The 17,960-nt window shown below is 41.9% G+C and overlaps 1 long non-coding RNA gene across 1 annotated transcript in view; it reads left to right on the top strand.

Annotated features, from left to right (window-relative positions):
• LOC128843918 (uncharacterized) overlaps window positions 1-17,960 on the top strand; it is a 181,364-nt gene that overhangs the window by 61,899 nt on the left and 101,505 nt on the right. The window contains exon 2 of the long non-coding RNA XR_008446388.1: window positions 7,418-7,509. This is a non-coding gene — a long non-coding RNA (uncharacterized LOC128843918). The remainder of the gene's footprint in view (window positions 1-7,417; window positions 7,510-17,960) is intronic.

Genomic DNA, 17,960 nt, shown 5'->3' with positions numbered 1-17,960 from the left:
AGGATGGAGAGGAGAGGGGTACTTGAGAGCCAGCTGGTGGGGAAGGAGGAACAGATGGGTAGGGGAAGCTGGAGATGGAGTAAGCAAGTACAGTACTGGTAGGGAGTGGTAGGGCTGGGAGAGAAGTGAGTGAGAACTGAGTTTTTGAACACCCCGCAGAGAGATGGGCACATTGGGTCTCCTACCAGAAGTCTTGGTGGCCAGCAGTAGCTGCAACAGCCAGTGGGGGTTGAGAGAAGGGGAGGATCAGCAGGATGCTGCAGGAGGACCAAAAGAATCAGCAGCCTGGCCGGTGTGAGAGAGGAAGGAGGGGCTGCCAGTGACAGCAGGAGGGGAGGTGGGCCAGGCTAAAGAGCTGAGAGAGAGACGGGGAATTGCTGCTAGGACCTGATATATAACTTGTAAAGGTAGGACACATGCTTTAATGTGATACAGCTTCTGAAACATCAGGCCAAATGGGTTAAAACTTTATTAGCACATAAGATTAATTAATGCTAGTGAGTAATGTGGTCACTTTCATCTCTGATGATTTATATGGGAAAATAAACACCAACCCTTCCAAGGGAAATAATGTGGCTTCCAGTTCTGAACTGTAAATATTATGATGTCAACACGTTGGTGCAGAAAGGAACAAAGAAAGAGAACCAATAGAATAATACCTATTTTCCTAGCTGCAGGCAAATCTTACAAGCTAAAAGGAGAATGACAAATTGGATTTGCAAAGAGATTTCAATATTAAGATTCCCGGGTACAGGGAGTGACAAAGGTAAGTAAGATAATGATTTCACATCTCTGATTTTAAGCTGTGGCAGTGTCCCTTTAATGAAGCTTTGCACCCATGCAGAATTACAGACTGCAGGTTTTACTAGACACTGCCCTTTGCAAACTTTCTCAGAAATATTTTCCATCATTTTGACATTTCATTTAAAATGAAATATAGAAGATATTAGAAATTCATGTTCATGACAGGTATTATTTGTTTGACTTTGAAATATACAGAGAACACACATTAATGCACAGTGACTGAAGTGTTACCGGGGTGTGCGCCTGCATATTCATGGGGCACTTCCTCACTCCACAAGAAATAGTTGCAGCATCTGAAAAGGGGTGACCTTTTATAGTACTAAAATCCATGTGTGTACAACAATGAATAATTTAATAAGGGGCCAGTAGAAATGACCTCCTCACTGATATTTTTTATCCAATACAAGTAAAATATTGTCATATTTTTCATCCCAAAGGTGTACAACACACTAGTGTTTTGTAAGTTACTTCTCCTTTTTATGCAGGCAGCACTGAATTTCTGACCTAAAATATTACATGTAGGTAGCTGTAGCCATGTTTAAGCCATATAGGCCCGGTGCAGATTTTCACTGGGTTTCCACAAACATGCCCTCCCCTGTGCTCCAATGTGCCCTCTACAGGACTAGGACTGCGGTGAGTGCTGGCATCGCCAAAGTGGAAGTGGAATCTACTTACTTGGGAAGTAGATTCTACACCCTATCCAATGGTCATGTAGTGGCCCCACTCCCCGGAGATGCAGAGCTCTGATGTGTAAGTCGGCACAATGCCTCCAGGAGCTCTTACTGGAGCAATATGCCTCTATAGCACTCCCGGCTATTACTAATGCTACAGTGCAGTCATAGTGAATTGTATATTCTAAGGATGTACAGTACTTTGTTTTAAACAGAGGGCATTTCCTGAGGGGTACTGGAACTGTTTTTATAGTGGGGGTGCTGAGAGCCATTGAACCAAACTGTAAACCCTGTATATGCTGGAAATCACTTCAAGCCAGGGGGTGCAGTAGCACCCCTAGTTCCAGCACCTATGTATTTACATTAGCTTAGAAGTCCTGGATAGGAAAAGAGATGGGTATGTACTGGGATCCGACTGTACAGAGACACATGGGTGGGGTTTTGATTGACACAGATGCACATGATCAGAGCCATAAATGAGCAGTATGGTGGCTGGAGCTATTTCAAGTTCAACAGTCTATCGATCGGTAACTCCTGTTTGTTGAGCAGATGAAGATAAAATCCATTTGCATCTGAATTGACAGCTTCCTTCCTCTGTGGTTTAACTATTGTATAAAGAACCCCCTCCACATTTATGATGATCTGATTAACTTTGTAATAACCCGAATACACTTTTTCTAGTGCTATAAGCATTTCATTTTAAAATCCTTCTTAACAAAACATTTGCTAAAGAAAATGTCAACACCGAGGATGTTATTTTTGATTTATCTGATACATTTTGATGTGGATTTGCTCACTGTGAGAACAGTATGGGATTCTTTTGTATCAAATCTCAATTTCACCTGACTTGGTGCTGGCTTTTGAGGTTTAATGCAATCATGAACCTTAGCATACATTCTTGAATAGGCTCCATGTTTGTGCCCCTAAAGTTGTGCATGTGGGTGTTAAAACACTGAGTACACCTTTAGTTTCTCTAATAATGATGACAACGACATGGGCTGAAGGTTGTTAATGCAGCTGGGAAGCCACTGAACCTTCCTCTTTGTCCAACCTGAAACACTAGCACCCTTCTATTTAACCATAGCATTTTTTAAATGGAGGCCCAAATTCCATGCTGTTTTGTATGTCTACTTTTTCATCCACAGTTGTTACAAGCACACATGAAAATGAGGTAACTGCATGTGCTAATGGCTAGCTAGGTGATTGACTAGCCATTTGTCTGCAGTTAAGCAATATCTAGTTTTGGTAATATAAATGCCTTTTTATTATTATTAATAGTTATTTGAGCGATCTGCCCATGCATGGTAGTATAGCAGAAGTGATGACAGCAGTGGAAGGATTTAAATTTTATCTTCAGAGAATGTAAGTGCACAATTGTGTATGCGGCTGGGCTTCTTTTTTATCTCTAGATGTGTGTTGAAGTGGATGAGGTATAGAGTACCTACTGATCTGCTCCCCATTTCATCTTCTACTTTCTGGAACTAAAGTCCATCTCTGGAACCCCCCCCCCATCCTCAGGGGGGCTTGAGTGGAATTTGAGGAAAGGTGACAATTGGGGGTAGAGAAGAACCAGTTCCGAGGGAATCATTTTGGAAGTCAAATTTCTGCAAATTCGAACCTTCAAATGGGTGGATGAGGTTGATTTGCTTCCAGCATCCATGAACTAAACTGCAGGATTTAATCCGCTAATCCCTTCACACCGTGAACACTCTGGGTATGTCTACACAGCAACTGGACACATGCAGCTGGCCCGTGCTAGCCGACTCGGGCTTGCAAGCCTCAGGCTGATCCATTGCTGTGTAGACATCTGGGCTTGGGCTAGAACCTGGGCTGTAGGAGCTGCGGGGTGGGAGGGTCCCAAAGCTCAGGCTCCAGCCCAAGCCTGGAAGTCTACACAGCAATGACACAGTTCTGCAGCCTGAGCCCTGCAAGCCCAAGTCAGCGGGTATGGGCCAGTCACGGGTTTTTCTTCCTGTGTAGACATGCCCTCTAAAATTTGCAGAGCTCTCTTCATGATGTCTGATGTTGGTCCTGTATTCTAGTTTCAATTGCTGTGGTCCCTACATTTTTTTAAAAGCTATCATTGGATTGTTTTTCCATACAAAGTGGTTTCTGAAGAAGAGCAGCTGATTATGTACTCTCTCTGCACACATCAGCATGTTGATTAATCTCATAAGGAATTATAGTCAGTGCCAATCATTGTCTAGCTGAAGGTCAAATTTTACCTCCCTCCACTGTTGTCATTGGTCTTCCGTTACTAAATCTGTGAAGCATGTATATAATGCTGGGATACATCCTCTTAGCAAAATGCATTTGTTATCAAAATTAGGATATTATTATGCAAAATGATTAAATCCACATCCGCTTAGTGTGCAGAAAATACACTATATAGTTACTGGAGAAAAGGAACACTAAGAACAGCTCTAGATCCAGGAGTGTTTAAACCTCAAGGATGATACTTAGCCTTTATATTTCTTTTGTGTGATAGATATTCGTGTGGAGGGTACAAATACCTCCAAAAAGCATCCATATTCATGGATGACACTGCCTCTATTGTTCTCCTAGCACTTTGATGTCAGTACTGAAAGTGGTGCTTTTGGGGTTAGTGTCAGTATTGGGGCAATACCATTCCCACTGATGCTCACGAGTTCAGAGGAGATTGGGTAAGGAAGATACATTTGAATAGGTATTGTGTCTCTTTAGGTTTACTCTGTTTACAACTAATGGGCCAGCACCATGGTCACATTATTTTTGTATTTGGCTTCTGCCCCAAATCAGCCATACATCTAGTAGATTTAGGTGGTGGATAATTCCTGCTATGTAGGCCTATCACTGTAGGTCCTATTCCTCCAACTCCTGCTCCTGCATGAGACGACTTGGCTGAGTAAAAGGGAGCATGCTCAGGATGCCGTTGGGTCTGGCTGGTCTCCATGGGCTGTGGCCAGCTTGCATAAACCAGAGCAGCTGTGATGGGGTAAATAATTCCCACACTGGACAACACAGGGTTAATGAGTTATTGTGGACTCAATCAGCCATCCCCCCCCCCACACACACACACCTGTGTGAGAGATCAGACTTGGTGGGAGGGGCTTAAAAGGTAAGACCACAGCACAGTAGAGGGCAGACAAGAGAGGAGAATAGGGCTTTAAGCTTCAGCTCCTGCAGAAGGCAGGAACTTCTTGAACAACTGCTGCCTCATGTCCCACTCCCTGAGAAGGGAGGGCCTGATGCTGAAGCACTATTGTGAAACTATTTTTAGGCTAGGTCCACACTACCCACCCGATTCGGCATGTAGAGATCGATCTTCTGGGATCGATTTATCGCGTCTAATCTGGACGCGATAAATCGATCCCAGAAGCGCTCCCCCGTCGACTGCGGAACTCCTGCTCGCCGAGAGGAGGAAGCGCTGTCGACGGGGGAGCTTGCCTGCGCCACGTGGACCCACAGTAAGTAAACTTAGTTCGATCTAGGAAACGTCAACTTCAGCTACGCTATTCTCGTAGCTGAAGTTGCGTTTCCTAGATCGATCTCCCGCCCCAATGTGGACCAGCCCTTAGAGTCTAGTCGATGAGCTGGATTGAGGCCACTGCTTACCAGAGGCTCTCTGGGTATGTCTACACTGTAATGGAAGACCAGGGTTAATGGAAATTGAGTCAGCTGACCTGTGTTAAGGCTTGAGTGTCTACATTGTATGTTAACTCTATGTTAAGACTTTTCTAACCCATGCTTGAACCTAGGGCTCTGACTCCCACACTGTACTGTGTAGACCTGAGTCTTAGTAATCATATGTCTCCCCCCTCCCCCTGCCCGAATGTGGCCACTCTAACTCTAGGACCATTGGTGCACTGTAGGTAAACTTCACTGCCCACCCTACATATTACCAGGAAGCAGCTCGCTTTGCAGATCTTGATCAGTTCACTCTCCATTGTAAACCCAGGAGTCTCTCTGACAGTGTGCTTGCAGATGGGTGATCAGAAGAGAATGGGTTAACTCTGACCTGAGCTGCTGCCATATGCAAAACAGGGGGTGGCTTCTGTTTTCACCATAGTGGATTGCAGATTGTTGGGATAGAGAGGATTAAGGAAATTGTCCCATGGAATTGTGGGACAATTCTGGCTGACTCCCAGGACCCAAGCCAAGCAGAGCTGTGTCTACACTGAAAAACAATAGGGCTCAGACCCTGGGTCTTGACTTAACTTGAGTTTAGACTCTCTAGCCTAGACTCAAACCCAGGCTTACATTGCAGTATAGACATACCCTCTGAGCACAGTCTCCTACATGTTTGAGTGACAGTTCATTTGTGTCTGTTCCTTTCCTTCACTAACAACCCTGGAAGGCTATGCATCTGAAGAAGTGAGGTTTTTACCCATGAAAGCTTATGCCCAAATAAATCTGTTAGTCTTTAAGGTGCCACCAGACTCCTTGTTTTTGTAGATACAGACTAACACGGCTACCCCCGATACTCAACCCTGGAAGGGGTGAACTAGCTTGGAGCCAGATGGCAGGCTGTGTTACTGCTGTCTGGGCCTATGCAGTGGAACAGTGGGTGAGGCTGGGTGAGGGCAAAGACCCAATCCTGGGCCATAGGATGTGCCTTGGGAGAGGAACACAGTAACAGCAGCCTAGAGTCAGACCCAAGATTGGGAAGCTGCAAAGGTGTCATAGAGTTTAAGGCCAGAAGGGACCATCAGATCATCTAGTCTGGCCTCCTGTATATCACAGGCCACTAATACCATCCAGCAACCACACAGTAAATCCCAAACCATTTTGAATTTTAAAAATAATTAGTTTTCAGTATCTTGCCAAAAAGTTAAATTTTTTCAAGGAGGAAAATGCTATTTTCTGACCAGCTCTCGCAGAGACAGATCTTGAGGAGGGCAAGGGAGTGGAAGGAACCTGTATATTTCGGAATTGGACAAAAATAGCCTCAAAAAATACTTGCATGTTCAATTCCATTCTTCTACAGCAACGTTAGCCAAATTAAACCCACAAATAAGAAAAAGCTAAATTCTCTGCAATTTTATGGGGTTTTTGCCCATGAAACAAAATACATTTTACAGAGGAGTTATCGGGTGGGGGGACTTATGCCAATTTGCATGAATCTGATTTTTGTTATTGAACTGATTGTCATGTAGTGACACATTTTCTGATTAATATCTAATTCTGATGTGAAAGGAAGGCAGATACATTGTCTCACTTATTAGCTTGTATAGCCTAATTAATACCATCCTGAGTAAGGTGGAATCTTGTACTTTATTTTTTCTTTTGAGTAATTTAGATAAGGCAAACTATCTCAATGGCAAAGACAAAGGAACTTCAGGTGGATACCTTATGGGACTTTGCTGTACCACATGTCAATCGATGAGACAGTAGTTCTGTTTCTGCTCCGTCCAGATCTGGGAGTTCAGGCTTATGGATTTCTTTCATATTAACCATTCCCAAAGTAACTTCATTCCTAACACCAGACTTGCAGCTTCACAGTTTGAAAAATGATGTTTGAATTCCCTGGAAAATTGTGTCTAAGTAACCACTGAACTCAATCTGTTTTGTCAGTAGTGAATGCTGTTGAAATAATGATTTTCTTACATTTGGGAAATATCCAAAGTTATAGCTGAGACGCTGATCTTTGAAAGACACAATGAGATCTTTCTAGGAAAAAAAAATTAAAATTTGTGACATAGGACAGTATTCAGGCAGCTTCTAATTCTAACTCAAAGTGGCAAATGTAACTTATTCATTGGGTACATAAACTCATTACAAAATCTGGCACTCCTCACATTTGGCCAGAAAACCTATAGACATTAGAGCTGTGAAAGGGGCTTTTATATTCATTTACTACTTTTTCACATTTCCATTCATTTTGTCCCCATCATTTGATTAGAAGAGGTCAACCACAAAAACTCCTGTGGCCTTACACTTTGTTTTGGCATTCTTCGTCACAGGACCAGCAGGTAGCAGGAAAGCTGATAACTCCTCTGAGCGTTTCAGTTCTCTGCAAATGATTCTTCAACCATCTTTCCGGAGTTTGACCTTGGTGAGTAATTATATCTTATGCTTGTTTTGTTCATTTTGCTGACATCTTCTTTCCCAGTGATGATTTAACTGATATTGACACTAAATACGCAATCTGTGTAAAGTGGCCAATGGATTCAGCGGGAAGGAATATGGAAACTTGTCTCAACCTGTACCTTCCATTAAGGAATTACCTTTTCTACATCCTCTCTCCCAAATTGCTACAGCATGACTCCTAAATGTGCCATTACCCTATCTGATGTGCTCTCTGACTTCCTTTCAGTTAAGTAACTTTTCATCCCGTACAGATTTTCTCAGTGTTATTTTAAACAGGTTTCTTTTTGACTAAATGCCGGTTACTTTATGCTGCTCTGAAAAGGAATTTTCAGGCCAGGTATGGATGCCTTTTTATGTTGCTGAAGCATTTGCTATTGTGCTTCCAATGATGGTTACAACGCTGAGTTATTTTTGCTGCAGATGGTACTGTGCAAAATAAACAAAACTCACTATGTAACTAAAAATTCCCCAGGCTGTTTGCCTTGATTCACCAATGAGTATATAATTGCAGCTAAGCCATGACCAAATCCCTTCTTTTGTACCTGTCTTTACCCACCTCACAGCCAGCTGTCTGAATTATTTGCTGTTCAATCTTGCAAAGTGTTGAGAACTTCATGGGAAGTGCATATGCCCTCAGTTCTGACTGACTTCACTGGGGGTTCAGGACGCTCAGCATCTTTCAGGAACAGGCCTTTTATACTCCAAATATTCATGCAGATAGTATTGCAAAGACCATTACAGCTAGGATTAGTTGGCATCCCCTACTGGCAGTCTATGCAGAGTGACCAAGCAGAGGGAGTGGGTGCCCAGGATGGCTTTTGAATTGTTGAAGTAGGCTCCACACTAGCTCCGAATAAACTATCAGGAAGAGGATTAGTGGGGGCAGGCTGAGAAAGGGACGTCTGAATCCACACAGATCCAGTGCCTGGGAACCTCTGCATATGAGTGCAAAAGGGCAATGGACATTATTCCAGCTGGCAGGCTGGAAAATTTGCTACAAAGGGGCTGAGGTGCAACCCAATGACCTTCTCTTGGATTGGGGGTTTTGGTAAATTCTTCTCTGCCCAACTTACACAAAGTGTACTTATGGAGGTTTTATATTAATGGGGGGAGGGGTAAGGATTTCTTATTGTGCTGATGTAGGAAATTAATTACCCTTTCATCCCTAGCGGTGGTCATTCTGGGGCAGGGTTGAGGCACATGGACCAAGCACGTTGCTGCCCATGCTATTTCCATTTTGTAATATAAATTAAAGACATCACTTTCTCGTGCTGTCAATTTACTGTCTTTCATGAGCATTATGTTTATACATCCAAAATGAAAATCACGTGCTTGGTCCTTAATTCAGATCTCCAAACTGTAAGTGGAAAGGAGATTAGAAAACTTCAGAACGTTCTAGAGAACTGTATAGCATCCACTTCTAACATAAATATCCACCCTGATTAGAAATGTCTGTTCTGCAGGGCAGTATTCTGCATTGTGGCCTTGCATAGCTAATTGTTTTTCCCCATGAAGCAATAACATGTGCAAACATGTCTCAGAAGGATATGCCAGTCTGTCTACTAGAAAATGTCTGAATGTCAATCAGCAACCTGCTGTCTAGACATCTCTTGGAACAGACTTATGCCAACTGTTTCAATTTTATATTATATATACTATATATTCTTTGAATCAGTCAGATATTTAGATTCCCATATCATAGTTCTAAAGCACTGTCCCTTTTCTAAAAACCAAAGACTCCTTAGTTGCATATCACAGACTAATCTACCCAATAATGCCAAATAGTAAACCAGTTTCCAAAACAATAAATCTGTTTTTTCCACTGGGTGTATAAAATTAGCATACTGTACTGGTAAAGATGGGTCTCTCACCCAGTGCTGAACACAGGTAGTTACAGCAAGGATATTGGGTGAGGATTTAAAATGACTTCTTAGTTATGTGACAGAAGAATATTCAAGAGGTGGAACTAGGAATAACCTGTGAATGTTGTCTGATTAAGTAGAAGGGCTGTATTGTTTAGTAAGCTATTAATCATCTATCACAGAAAACTAAATATTTGTCAGGATTTAAATCTGACTTTTTTGTACATGAATATGCATGGACACACACCAAACTGTGTACACATCACTTACACTTAAATATGTAGGAGGAATTTCTAAGTGAAATTTAGTACTTATGGAAGATGCCAAGTTGAGGGCATCTGAGTGAATTTCTATCTTATCCACAGGACATGGACAATACAGACAGCAGCTGTGCAACACGCTCCCCCAACCCTCATTTAAACATCAACTTAGTCTGATTGCTTGAGATAAGAGGGTATATTTCCGTTTAGGTCATGATCCTGCAGAGAATTATGCACATGCTTTACTTTTGGCATATGAGTAGCCACACTGAGCTATGGGACTCACATACTGAAAGTTAAGCACAGGCATAAATCATTGCCGTATTGGGATCTTAGTCTGTATGATAAATATTAAGGATGAAGGTCTGGAAATCTGGAGGGGTTATGCAAATAGACAATTGTAATTTACATAATCATGAATATGCACAACCATATTTACATAACCCCAGCCAAGCTGCATATTTGCAAAATAAAAGTACTGTATTGAGTGTGCCCTAGGTTGCCTCACCCTCACTATCCATGAGATCATTTTGTCTGGAAAGGCATTCCCTGGAAGCAGTGTCCATAGCAGGGGTTTTATTTGTAGAGGCCTCCCCCTGAAGCATTTTCTCTTGCAGTGGTTCTGCCTAGGGAGGTTATTATTCTAGAGGATTTATTCCATAGCAGAGGAACTTATTTATGGTGTAATAGTTTTGATGAGTATTAAAGGTACATTCTATCTTTGCTTGATACATTTCTTCCTAAATTAAACATCTCAGGCATTCCCGGGGCTATGAAAAGTTTGTACTAACTCATCCCATGCCATAGGTGGATTAGAAGTGGAGGAGTATTTCTTGATAAGAGCTTTGGGTGAATCTGCTGATGGAAGACTCATGAGTTAGGACAATGACCTGATTCTGTCCCCGGCTACAGCCCCTTTATGAAGTTCTGATGGTTTACAGTTGTTAGAACAGCATCCATAGGAATAAAGCTTGTTTAATGGGGTCCCTCCACTGCTGTAGGGCTGACGTATGGTTCCTCCAGCACCTTCCTGTGCAGTCCCCAGGGGAGGGGGCGGGTGAGATGTTGGGGAGAGGCTAGAGTGCATCATGTTCCAGTCGTTCTGGACCAATGTGCAGCCCTAAGCAGTCAAACAAGGTCACCATAATTTAGGGGACCCTGGGCTTGCCCTAAGTTGTGCCAGAAACTAAGCCCAAAATTCAAAGAATATGAAGCCACCTTTGCTATTCCCCTACCTAGCTGCATTTCCTTTGTGGGGCAGCATACAATATGGCCCAATGTTTCTGCTTCTACAAGGTCAGGATGATTTAGAGAAAAGACGCTGCAGTGTTGTATGAACTGAAACCTACTCTATACACCACATCTATAGCTGTCAGTCATTGTTCTTGAGAAACTGATAGTAGGGGTAAAGAGCTGCTGTACTAGTGCTATCAGTGTTTGGCAAGAGAAGGAAATTCCACTTAAAACAGGAAAGTAGATGGATTTTACAATCTGATTACAGTATTTTGCATAAATGTATTCTGTCAGTGCTCTTCAGTGGAAGGACCTCAGAGTGCTCTCGTTCCATTCCAGAGCATTAAAAGTGACCTGCAAATAATTTTATCAAAAACATACTAATAGCAGAACTATGTGCTGAATGACCCAGCTAACCAGAGAACATTCTTCATAACTACTTAAACCTTTCAATAAATTATTTTGCCCCCTCCAGTGTCATGTTAGCTGGCTACATTTGTAGTCCCAGAATGCCTCATTCTAGGATAGTGTGAATAGTATCTGGAACAGCTGAAGAGCCATTTGGTCAGATAAGTGGCACTCACCTTTGGTTATAATAATCATGTTTAAAACTTCTCTTCAATACCATGGCGCATATATATATATATATATATAAAAATCATACTGATAGGGCATCTTCATAATCCAGACTGGTTAAGTAGTAGCTGAGAGGTCACAAAATTATGCATTCTGGAACAACCAGCAGAGAGGAGCCATGTAGCTCAACTTTGGTGGCAGGGAACATTATTAAGAAATATTACATTAATTAAGCACTCAGAACTTATGTCTCCTTTGCTAGTTGAGCCATTCAGATATCACTTATTTATTCTAAACATTTATTAATATGAAATATCTGCGCACATACTAGCAATTCATAGAATAAAATGGGTGCCTACCCTAAAAAGCTAACAATCTAAGTAAGCCAAACAGAGTAAAATCATGGCGCCATAGAACTCAATGGGAAAACACCTATTGACCACAATAGGGTAAGGATTTTACCCCTCAAGGACCATGGAAAGAGATGTAACCTACAACTGTGACAGTTTTGTTAGCTCTACAGTTTTTATTCCTTTTCCCTCCTTCATTTATGTCCCGTTATGTGATCCCTCTTGCCATTTATCCGGATAAATGTTTACCTGTTGTCTTTAAGAATGAACGTTTGGAGATACACTCTACCCTGATATAACACGACCTGCTATAACACAAATTGGGATATAACGCGGTTATAGCAGCGCTCATGAGGGGCGGGGCTGCGTGCTCTGGCGGATCAAAGCAAGTTCGATATAACACGGTTTCACCTATAACACGGTAAGATTTTTTGTCTCCCGAGGACAGCGTTATATCGGGGTAGGGGTGTATATTGAGGCTGATGAGAGAAGAACAATGTTTTCCATATTTGCAGCTAAAGCTGGTTAAATTTTTTTTGCAAATTTTTAATGGAAAAATGGGTTCAAATGTTGTAAGCATTTCTGTAAAAACTGCAAAGTTTTTTTTTATTGTTTAGAAGTTGGGTTTGGGTTTTTTTGGACAAAACATTTAAAACCAAAAAATATTTGGACTGTTTCAAAATGAATCTTTTTATTCCATCAAATTGAATGAAATCAAAATGATCATTTTTCAGTTTTCTAGGTTTTTCACTCCTTTCTTTCCATTTCTCTGACCATTTCTTTTCCTATGGGAAAGAGACAGAAGGGGAAATGGAAACCCTTCCCCAAAAATGCAATTTGATTCTGTCAGGAATATGGACCTGCAGCAGAGCCAGTCTCTGGACAACCTAAGGAGCACAGCTGGCCTGCAGTAGGCTGCCTGATTGGTTAGAAGAGTCAGCAGACAGGCTGTTAAGCTCAGGAGAAGTGACAGTGCACTGGCTGCCCAAAGCATTTGCCCCTTGGCTGAGAGAGCTTGTGTGGCTGCCTTGTTCCAGCTCTGCTCATGCCTTGTCTCATTTCAGGTAAGCTGGGCCTGACCCTAGACTCTGATTCCGGCTGTGTCCCTTGGGTCTGGCACCTGGCCCTGATTCCTGGCAACTTGCACCTGCTCTGACCATTAGGCATGACCAGGGCTGACGAGAGGGGGGGAAGCCCGTACAAATTACCGGGGCCCGACGGTCCAGAAGGGGGCCCGGGGCCCGGCTTCCCCCCCACCTCGTCGGCCCTGTTTAGCCAATCCGTCCTTGCTGGAGGGACCGAAAAAATTCCGGGCCCGGCTTCCCCCCCCCCCTCTTGTCAGCCCTGTTTAGCCGGTCCACTCTTGCTGGGGGGGCCCAAAAAAATTTTTTTCACTGGGGCCCGAACCCGCTCTCGGTGGCTCTGGGCATGACTCCTGCTTGAACCAGTAGGCGTTACAGCCCACGTCCCTGTCATGTGATACTATTCAATTTGGATAAAATACAACGTATTTTTAATTGTTGCATGGAAAAATCCACAAAAATGTTAAGCAAAACATTTTTTTCAGTTTGTGCCAATTCTTTCAATGTAAAGTAGCTTTCAGTTTTAGACCAACCCTATTTGCAAATGAACACATAAGTATTTGAAAATATATGCTTGCCATCTTCAGTCGATGAAGAAATCAGTACTGATCCAAGCAGGTCTCCCTTCTCTTGGCTTTAGTTTTTCATACAATAGATTCTGTCACCTGTGCTACTATACACAACAAAAACAAGGCATGCTATGCGATGACCCAGCTGGCATAGCACAGATCACTTTGCACATTAGTAACTTCTCTTGGTCAAACTGTATTAGCCTACATGATAGAGTGGGTGCACTTTGATGGGATAATCCTGAGAAGATTAACCTACAGTTCTAAAGCCCAGTTTCACCCTTGGGATACAAATAACTCCTTTTGACTTTAATGAGCATTACTGCGTAGCCGTAGCAGAACGGTAAGGGCCCAGCTGTCTTTAGATTTCCTGCCCTGAAGTGTGAATTCTGTTGTATAACAGTGAGATCTTATAAACCAAACAAACCTCCCATTTCCTTCAGGATAGCTGGATATTTAAGGCTCCTGCATTATATTCTAGATACAGAGAATAGTTTAATTTTAGAAGAGTTTGGGAAAGAAGCTGCTGGAAAGGTGCCATTCATTTATTCTTTAAAATGATTGTATTCGTGGAATATCATTGTTCTACTTTTCATCTGTCATTATGGTCAATGATTTTATTTTTTTAATCCTGATTGCTACTATTCTGAAAATCAGATGCCATAGTGAATTCTGGTCAACAGACAGCTTCTGCTTTTTTTTCTCTAGAAGCTAAATCATTCAAGAACAAAATGAAATACAGTTAAATGAAATCTTACTCTAAATTGCAAGTGGCTTCACAAAAAGAATTTTTCATGACCAAAGTGGTTGCCTGAAGCCTAAGCTAATCATTATCTGAAATGAAAGCGTAGTTAGTCCCTTTCTTGTTGAGATGGGAATTCGTTAGTACTATTAATGGATCTTGCTGCCTACTTAACTTATTTAGTTAAAACGATAAACTCATTTAATTGCTTTCCTTAAAATATGAATGTGTGACAGTCCCAGTTTCAAAGTATTCAAAAGAAGTAAAATTCTGGTAAAATAGATTACATGTTGGTAGAGTTGTTATAGTAACAGATGTACCATATATTGTGACCATTTAAACCTATATATCACAATAAAAGAGGTTAGAACTCGAACATGGAAGAAACATAACCCCTGTGGATAGGAACTTGCTAATAACAGCATTGTCAACAACCACACAAAGAAGGATTCTGCAGTCCCAGGACCTTTATTTTTTGTTTTTAACTTGACTTATTTTGGTTGTTTTCTAGGACTTAGCTCTAAGCTTGTCACATTATTTAAAACATAACACTCAATGCACTACTTAAATGTTACCATACAATAGCAAAAAAAATCCAGCTTACAACCCCCGTTGCAAGCCCACTGAGATCCTTTAGCCCTGAGTCTGTCCATCTTTCTCTGCCCCAAATGCTCTTGAAAAGATGAGCTTTGCATAGTGCCGGGAAGGCTAATGAATCCGAGCCCTGAAGGTTTAACCAAAGCAATTGGAAATGAACAGCAACAAAATGGGCCAGACCTTCAGCTGGTGTAAATCAGCACAGATCCGTTAAACGCAATGCCAATTTACACCAATAGAGGATTTGGCCACTTGAGTGTCTGTTGTGACCTAACATTGTATTTGCAACAACAATAAAAAAGTGTCACATTAGCAATTGCTGCCATCTTGATATTACTTGGTACCATTCTTCCCAGCTACAGCCTCATCCTCCCCTTGCACATGCACTTACCTTTATGCATCTGAGTAGTCCCACTGTTTTTTAAGACTTTATCTTTTAAATATGGAAATGCTTATTTGGTATCTGCAATAAACAGCATGTGTTCAAATGTAAAACAAAACTAGTTTGTGAGATTGGTCCTGATTGCCCAAGGCAGAAGATAGAGAGGAAAAGTTGCCCTCAATTATGCCCTCTGGGGGAAGATGCAACAAAGGGGGGGGGACGCATGGGGAAGGGAAGGGATCTCAGGGAATTTTCCCGACTGGAAACAAACAAAACCTAAAATGGTTAAAGAAAACATTTCCCTCTTTATATTACTTGGCTTGCACAAGCATGTTCATAACTGACACAGTAGCATGAAGGGGACATTGTTGCTCTAGCAATGACAGATCTGAGTGATGAGCCTGACCAAAGTATATGTCGGCATGAAAGAAGTTGCATCCTTCATTACACATTTTATTTTCATTCTGCAGAGTCTGATCCTGATGGTTTTTCTCTTTCCATAAAATGTAGAGGCTTATTTAGCTGATCGCAACTGGTATGAGGTCAAGGGATCTTAGGGGGCTGATTAGCATGGGGAATCTACCTTTGTTTTAACCAGAATAACTCTAGTAATTAAACAACTGTCCTGGTGACAGTGTATAGCTTCCTCACTGTGTTCTTTCAGGCAGTTCCTTTTTTCGTTGTTGTCCATCTTAGCTTTAGAGTGACAGCCTTGCCTGAGATGTAAATTAGATGCAAAGGAAGCACAGAATAATTTCTAAATCCCTGACTGGCAAGAAGAGCGAGGATGCAATGGGTAAGAAGTTTTGAGGGCCATGACATTGAGAATCTTCAGGGGCCTCTGTCAGTTCTTTGCAGTGTTAGCTGATAAGACTGCAGATCTGGCCATTTTAGACTTTAGTCTGGAGTCTGGTCCAAATGGTATAGAATAAGACCAATAGACAGAAATGTCTCTGCTTGATGCATGGGGAAACTAAGTAATGTAATCTCTGATTTTATTCTACTCTATCTAGGCCCTTATATGGCATCCATCATTGTCTTGTCTGAAAACGTAAAGAGAACATGAGCGATTTTCACACATCATCGGTGAACAAAAGTGACTCTTGAGAACCTCTGCACTGCTACAAACACATAGTGTAGTTAGAGCTAGTCTGCATGATGCTGGAAGCACACAAATATCTGGCCCTCTTAGTAGCAGATATACGGCAATGTAAGAGCTGAGGGTGCAATCACTAGCTTCCTCTATCCACTTGTTGCCATAATTGAATATGTTTTTAACAGCGTCTCACTGTGGCAAGGCCAGAATCCAAGAGAGATAGGAACAGGGGATGGTAGGTTGGTTTCCCTCTCATCTATAAGAGGTTTTTTCATTATTGTTGGGTCTAAGAGACCTTGGACCTTGCATGATTTTTTTTTTCCAGACAGGTGGAAAGTGTTGTGTCAAGGTGTGTGTGTGTGTGGGGGGGGGGGGGCGGGGGGACTGCAAAATTCAAGTCAAAACAAGTTGACTTCTCACAACGTTTTCAAAAATATGATTTATTTTCCCCCACCCCCCTTCCTTCTCATAACCTCCATTGGTTTTAACAGCAGTGGAATTGTTTTCGACACTTCTATTACTGACCTTGCAGATGTCCCAAGGCAATCTGTGCTTAAAGTGTTAATGCTCCCCCTACACACAGACCCATAGTCAATCCATACGCTTCAGGATGTCCTTCTCTTGATAATGCCCGCATAAATATGATGGTTTGAGGCAGAAGAAAAATTGCAGGATAACAGCTAGAGCATCTAAATGCTGCCTCATCATACAAAGGCACTTTATATTGTTCTCATACATCCTAGCAGCCATTTTACAAATGCCAAAGGGCACTTAGTGCTGGATACAGAGACAGGAAGGAGAGATGAGAAAGAAGTGCCTATTATTTCTTACCAAAATGAATCTGCATCTCTAATGGGATACAATGCCAGGCTTATTACAACTAACCAGTCAGTCAGTGCTGAAGGAGAAAAGGCTGTATGTGGGATGGCAAGGGGAAACAAAGACTGGGAGAGATTAAAGAATGAGGACTCAGATTCACAGAGTGTTCTGGTCACATTTTCTTTGGAAATACTTCATTTCAGCACCACATTGGAGAAGATCACCTGAAACTTTCTTGATCAACACAGCGGGAAGAGACTACTTCATTGTACAAAGAAGTTTCCATAGATGACAGTCATCAGCTAGTCCTTTCAGATTTCAATTCAATAAGATATAATGGCCATGTATGTTTTATTGTGCATATTTTGGGCTGAACTAATCCTTGCTGAAACACCACTAGGTCAATGGAGTTACACCCAGGATTGAGTTAGCTGATTTTGCTTCAGTGCAGCAAAACACTGTACCTGCTTCATTATCTAAAACGAATTAGCTTGGGCTACCTGCCTCCTGGTGCAGTAATGTGTAAAATAATGCAGCTCGTCTGCTTGCCCTAGAGCCATATCCTGGATTTTGGACAACATTAAATTGCAGCAATAATTCTTGTACTGGAATGCAACAACAATGCAATAAAGTTGGCATTTTAAAAAGCATTTAAAGCTCACCATTTAGTGACACCCCCAATCCCGACAGGCAACAGGTGTCCTCTATGTATTACTGACAACATTTCTCTCAAGCTCATCCCATCTTTAGATGGGTGTTTCTGGGTTTCCGGTTGTCCCAGACCCTACTGATATTTTCTCCTGATCCAACCAAAGAAGCAAAGCAGCCAACAGACACAGCTCTAGTAA

The sequence above is a fragment of the Malaclemys terrapin genome, chromosome 10, assembly GCF_027887155.1.
Source record: "Malaclemys terrapin pileata isolate rMalTer1 chromosome 10, rMalTer1.hap1, whole genome shotgun sequence".
NCBI classification, from domain to species: domain Eukaryota; kingdom Metazoa; phylum Chordata; order Testudines; family Emydidae; genus Malaclemys; species Malaclemys terrapin.
The sequence above is the reverse complement of the archived record's forward strand: the minus strand, read 5'-3'. Positions and strand labels throughout refer to the sequence as shown.